The following is a 6,694-nucleotide window of genomic DNA, read 5'->3' on the forward strand; positions in this document are numbered from 1 at the left end:
ATACTCTTCTTGTTATCGGTGAATTCTTATAATGCTTCTTAGTCTAAGAGATTCTATGGTTAACCAACTTCAATTCCTTCTCATGCTTTTCAATGTTACATTGGGGGTGGAGCTCCTCCACTAATCCATCAGGTGGTTCTTCATCATCCAGTAAAATCAGACAAGTTATCCTTCACCCATGTATCTTGCATAAAATCCAAAACACAATTATCAATAATATCCAAAGCATAACACGTGTCATCAGCATCCGTAGAGTGGTGCATAACATCTCTCAACTTGAACACTACTTCTTCATCACCCACTCTTAATACTATACGACCATCTTTGACATCAATCAAAGCTTGTGAAGTGGCCAAAATTGGATGCCCAAGTATTAAAAGAACCTTAGCCTTGTCATCCAAATCTAGAACATCTTCAATAATACCCATGGGGTGACGAACTGACCGATTGGCAAGTTGCAAAGTCATCTTTGTTGGCTTAAGATCACCAAACCCCAACTTTTGAAAAATTTTATAAGGCATCAAATTGATACTTGCCCCAAGATCGGCAAGTGCTTTTTCATCAAACATCCCCTAATAGTACACGAGATGATGAAACCTTCCATGCCTTTCTCCTTCTTGGGGATTTTGTTGGAGATGATGGCGGAGTATTCATCACTCAATGTAATAGTGGCTACCTCTTCTAGTTTCCTCTTGTTAGTAAATAATTCCTTTGAGTAAATTGGCATAGCGAGGCATTTGAGCGAGGATGTTATAACCAGTATTCACTATAGAAGCTCTGTAGCCCAATACTGTTTGTCACTGTAGCAACACCCATCACTATAGCAGCCTGAAATTATCCTTTAAACTCTTTCTCCTTCCCTTCTTCTTTCCTTCTCCTTCTTTCTTCTTCTTTTCGGGCGAGCACACCCAAACATTTAGAAATTTTTCGGTGAGCTTTTTCTTTGAATCAAATCCTCAAACTTCTTCCTCTCAAGCTCTTGAGTGTGGTAAGGCTTCAATCCAACGGGTTTTTTCTTCGTATTTTCTTTGTATTTTCTTCATATTTTCTTGATTTTTGAAATCTTTGAAACCCTAAAAATACCCCATGGATTGGGTTGTTTTTACGGTTAAATCGAAGCCCTCAATCTTGTGATTCGTTTGTGTGTATGTTTGTCAAGAAATTTTGTGATTTGGTGTTGTCAATCAGCAAGAAACCATTGTTTTAGGACCGGCTTTACTGTAGCATATTTTGTTTTGGGGGTTATTGTAGAAATTTCGATTACTGTAGTAGTAGTGTATCACCGAAATTTTTTGGTCTTGTCTTGTATTTCTTTGGTCCAAATTGAAGCCCAGGACGTTAGAAATTTATTAGCAACCTTAGAATCAAGTTTTGAGTCAACGCTAAGATCGATTTGTCTTTGTTTGGTAACAAAACTTATTGTTTCATTGAGTGATTTCTTTTAGCTAATTTTATTAGTGTTTTGTGTGCTTTGGCAAGGAGGTGAAGCTTTGGCTCGATGCAAGGAGATAGCAGAGGATTAGAGTTCGGAGAAGTTGAATCATCAAAGTTGTGAGTGGGATTAGTTATGCATAATTCTACTAGGAGAATATCTATAATTATTCTTTATTGCGAAGTAAAGTTTTATTTTCTTCTATGCTTAAATCGAGGTTTTGATTGACTTAAAATGAGTTTATTTAGTGATGTTTCATACTTGAAAAACATTATTGTTCAAAGAAAAAGATTTTTGGATTGTTACTTGATTCGTAAGTTGTGAGTTGATTTATGTTAAAATCTTTGAATATGCTTGTGTTTATAATTTCCGTGGGGAAATGGCAGATATTTTAGATATTGGTTTTTGTCCTAGTTATGGACTCCTCGTTGCGAGATGCATGTTTGTATTACTTGGTTGGTGACATCCTATTACAGTAGGTGGTTTTCACGGCCAGCCTGTTGAGGTGGCATGGAAGATCGGCAGACTTATTGGTCCTGTTCAGGTGGGAGTGTAGAGCCCTGACTAGATGTTCATCAGGAAGCCGGGATCACCACACGGTAGACCGATGGGTCAACATTAAGGACATGAGTTCCTTGATGTTTCTGAACTTAGCCGCGACCACGACGAAGGTTTAGAGAGGTTTCTTGACCATGTTGCATGCTTTTGTAGTGTTAATTCAATTTGTGGTTTTGTCAGTGAGTATCTGTTTTATGGATTTTGAGACTTGTATTATATAGTTGTTATATATATATATATATATATATGAGTGGAACTGTTATGATCCATTTGCATTATTATAAAAGTTTGGTTTGATGTTTAACTTGTTTTTTAGTACAAACCCTATAATTGGCCTTTCGTGGATTTGTTGTCGTAAACCCTAGTTGGGGTAAAAAGGCTTTCTTGACACTATCTTTTGTTATATTGAATTGATGATTTCTATTATGTTTATCTATGTTCAAAACTGTTGGTATTAGTAATGCATTATTTTGGTGAGTTATACCGTGTATTTTGGTATATTCATGTAGTATTGTGCTAACCCACTCACTGTGTAACGTTAATTTCTCACCCCCTCTTTCCTCTTCCCAGCCTTTTTGCAGGTAGTAGGTGCGGCGGTGTGGCAATGTGCTGAACATTTGTTACTATTCTCTATGTTGCATTTTCTTTCAGTTCGTGTATGTTTATTCTATTCATACATATGTTGTTGAGCCTTGGAATCCACTAGTATGTAGACAACGTTGTTGTTGGCTTGTAGTATACAACTCTTAAACCCTTGGTGAATCAGCTGTGCGCTGTTGTTGTTGTTGTTGTTGTTGCTTCCCTGTGCATTTGTGGACCCCTCTAATTTTGTGCATTATTGTGGTTACTGTTGCTACTACTCTCACTGTGTATCAGTGTAAATGTTGTTGTTTTCTAGGTTCTTGGTTAGCCTTGCAACTCTCCGAGGGTTGAGTGGCAGATTGTCCCTCCTAGGGATCATTGCGGCGGTTGTCACGTTCCGTGGGCTGCAGGTCGGGGCATGACAGAGGACCTCAACAAATGAAACAATAATGTGTAAGGTCTTGAACATTTGAAGGAATTTCTTAAAATGTTCATCATATTGATCTTTCTCCACCTTAGCCAGATAAGGTAGCTTAGGTTGGAAGCTAGGAATCTTGGTCTCATTCTTTATCTGTTCCCTCTCACTTTGCTCACCATTACCCCCAATGGATGTGTCCTTCACAATTACCACTTCAAGTTTAGGAGATGCTTTCTCACACCCTTGAGCTGGGGTAGATAATTCCCTTCCACTCCTCAAAGTGACTATCTTTAGGGACTCATGGGTGTTGACCTCTGTATTGCTTAGGAGTGAACCTAGAAGGCATTTAGCAAGGGTTTTGGCAATTTGTACCACCTGATATTCTAGATTCTGCAAAGATGCCTGTTGGTTTCTCATCAATTCCTCATGTCTCGTGAGACAAACATCATTTTCTTGTATATACCTTGCTAACAAGGTTTCGAGTGTTGCCTCCTTTCCTTCTTGATATGGTGGTCGAGGAGGTGCAGTTTGATGTTGTGATTGCTTGAACTGCCCTTGTAATCATTGTTCCTGTTGCCTTCAAGAGAAATTTGGGTGTTTTCTCCACCCGCGATTGAAGGTGTTGCAGTAAAGGTTGTTTTAGAACCTATTTTTCTGACCCATATATTCTACTTATTCTATTCTAGAATGCCCCTCATGAGATGGAACAGTCAGCCCTACATGACCACCCCATGCTTCATAACTCATAATTGGTTCTTGTTACTGAACATGCATTGCATCCAATCTCTTTGCAATAGCTTCCACCAATGCCGCTAGGGTAGCCAGTGCATCAACCTCATATATTCCAGTAGACTTTACTGGCTTGTTTCTTTCTAAGCTCCACTGATAGCTATTCCAAGCCATATCATCAATAAGAGTATATGCTTCAGTTGGTTGCTTACTGCAAAGAGAACCCTCGGCTGTCGTATCCAACATCTGCTTGGTAGCCAAGTTCAAACCTTTGTAGAAAATTTGATTCTATATCCACTCCACAATCCCATGTTGAGGATACTTCCTCAAGAATTCCATGTACCTTTCCCATGCCTCGTATAAAGTTTCAGACTCCATTTGTCAAAAAGAAGATATATCATTTTTTAGTATCATAATCTTTACCGGAGGAAAATATTGGGTAAGAAACTTCTCTGCCAACTATGCCTAAGTGGTAATCGACCCTTGTGGCAAGAAACTTAGCCATTTCTTGGCCCTTCCTCGCACGGAAAATGGAAAGAGTCGAAGGTGAACTGCATCCTCAAACACATTGTTTGCCTTGAATGTGTCACAAATCTCAAAGAAGTTCTTCAAATGTTCATACAGGTCCTCATCCTGAAATCTATCAAACCTGCACATTGCACCATCTAGATGAAATTCAGTTTCAGCTCAAAGTTATTCGCCACCATAGAAGGACAAACAATGCTGGAACTGGATCCCTCTAAATTTGGCCTAGCATAATATGAAATACTTCTTTGTTGATTCCTCGCCATTGGTTTGTTCTGATCCATCTCAATACTTCCTATTTCTCTGAGATTTAATTGTCTTAACCTTATGTACAATGTTCTCTCTAACTCCGGATCAGGACTCATAAGTAGAGAAGAGGAACTTCCTTTGGTTATCCAAAAGCACCTGTAGACCAATTCAGTAAACCACAAATAAACAACAGAAGAAAAAAATGAAGAAGGCAAGATAAACTGAAATAAAGAAAAATGGCTAAATTACTAGAAAGTAAAACTTTCTCAAGAGTTGCCAGTCCCTAGCAATGGTGCCAAAAACTTGATACACCTCTTGTGTAACTGCAAGTGCACAGGTCGTACAAGTAGTACAGTGTATCCAATGGGGTCGGGTAGTATAATCCACAGGGATTGGCAAAAGCTCTCAATACTCATTCATTTTCTTATATCTAGCCAGTTCAAAAGATTGGATCTGCAATAATCAAAACTACTTAAGAAGAAGAGAAGAAGAGAAGAAGAAAGGAGAAAGAGACAGGGTTTAGGGTTGTAAATATAGCAATGGGAAAGATAGTGTCTTAGACTAATCCCCTTGACAAATGTATTGACTGTGCTATTGATTTCATAGACATCTCCTTGGACCGTGGTGACCACCTGCGAAGGGTTTGATAGCGTACTTCTCACTCAAGGCTCGGAGCGGACTCAACCCCTTCCCTAATGTGTGACCTAGTTAGATGAATAAGGTTATGGACTCTAGACAACAAGAAATCATTCTAGGATTAACATGCACTCTTGATTGCAATTGCAACTACCAGGACATGCACACCATATCAATGCTCTTGCAGATAGCGGCAATTCCTATGTGGAGTTTTGCAACATACAAATATCAATGGCAATCAACACAAGAAGATAATCCAAATAAAGAAAATGGAGTTCACAAGGAAACTCAAAAATCAAATAACATAAGTCAATACATCATAATGTCAAGATTCATAATCCGAGCCACCGAAAGACGGTTAGCCCCTTATGGATGTGGGCTCCTTTTTTTCTCACTGCGCCTTTAATTAGGATTAGACCGGTTAAAAATAATGGATCACAAATCAAATTTTATATTTTTATGACTTAAAGAGATTATGGGTTCATGACTTTCATTAGGGGTAAGTTCTTAATGTTAATTACCCTGGGCATTCTCGCAAGAACCTCCGATTAAGAAATAAGTGTGAATAAGGAAACAAGTTGTGATAATCAATTTCATTTATTTCAATAAATATGAATTCATGAATTTCATTAAAAATACAAGAAATTTGAAATCATCTTGACTTATGAACTTGTGTCCGAATTTGTGTCTTGGACATTTTTTTTTGCATTTTGGATTTAATTTGTATTTCAAGTTCTAGATCCTCTATGTTGATAAATCATTAACTTGATTTTGACTTTCCATAAGCTTTGGCTTTTATGCTTGTGAAACTTTTTTCAAGTCTTGACTTGTGAAACTCTTTGGGTCTTCGAATTTTGATGTCTTGAGACTGCTGAGTCTAATTGTCGATTTATATGGATTTTTAAATATTGACTTATGAAACTCTTTGGGTTTTTGACTTTTGATGTCATGAGACTGCTGAGTCCAATTGTCGATTTATATGGGTCTTCAAGTTTTGACTTTTTCCATATTTTGAATTTTGACTTGACTGCTTTGGTTTTAATTTTTATTTTGTTATATATTTTTATTACATGTCGCTGCATATACCTCATCATCGCGTTGCATGTCTCGTTGTTGTCTTATATGTCTCATTGCCGCCTCTGCCTCGAAATGGTATTTTTATTGCCTTGGGATGGGTATACTATATATTGGGATATATATATAGATATAAATCTTTATTCATCATATTCATACCCATGTCCATGGTGCGACAGTATTTTAAAAATTCATTTTTTTTATAAATCGTACACATGAGTATACATGAACTTTGATCACTTTAATATGTTATTTTTCATATGTATATATATTGTAGTTATATATACTCTTTTTTTGGTGACATATAATTGGATAATGGAGCACGACGTCTGACTACAACAAAATTGGTCTATAGCGACTAAATTTAGCGGCAAATTTATAAATTTATCTCTATAAATCTATTTAGCGGCAAATTTTTTATATTAGTCGCTATGGATATATTTTTAGTGGCAAATTTTTAAATTAGTTACTATAGATTTAAATTTATTTAT

General features: G+C 37.1%; 1 non-coding gene across 1 annotated transcript; it reads left to right on the forward strand.

The window, feature by feature from the left end:
- Positions 1 to 4,023: 4,023 nt before the first annotated feature.
- LOC120256688 lies at positions 4,024 to 4,130 on the forward strand. The gene has a single exon (XR_005535385.1). It is a non-coding gene; the product is annotated as a small nucleolar RNA R71 (small nucleolar RNA).
- The last annotated feature ends 2,564 nt before the right edge of the window (positions 4,131 to 6,694 follow it).

Source organism: Dioscorea cayenensis, unplaced genomic scaffold (genome assembly GCF_009730915.1).
Source record: "Dioscorea cayenensis subsp. rotundata cultivar TDr96_F1 unplaced genomic scaffold, TDr96_F1_v2_PseudoChromosome.rev07_lg8_w22 25.fasta BLBR01001566.1, whole genome shotgun sequence".
Taxonomy (NCBI): Eukaryota; Viridiplantae; Streptophyta; class Magnoliopsida; order Dioscoreales; family Dioscoreaceae; genus Dioscorea; species Dioscorea cayenensis.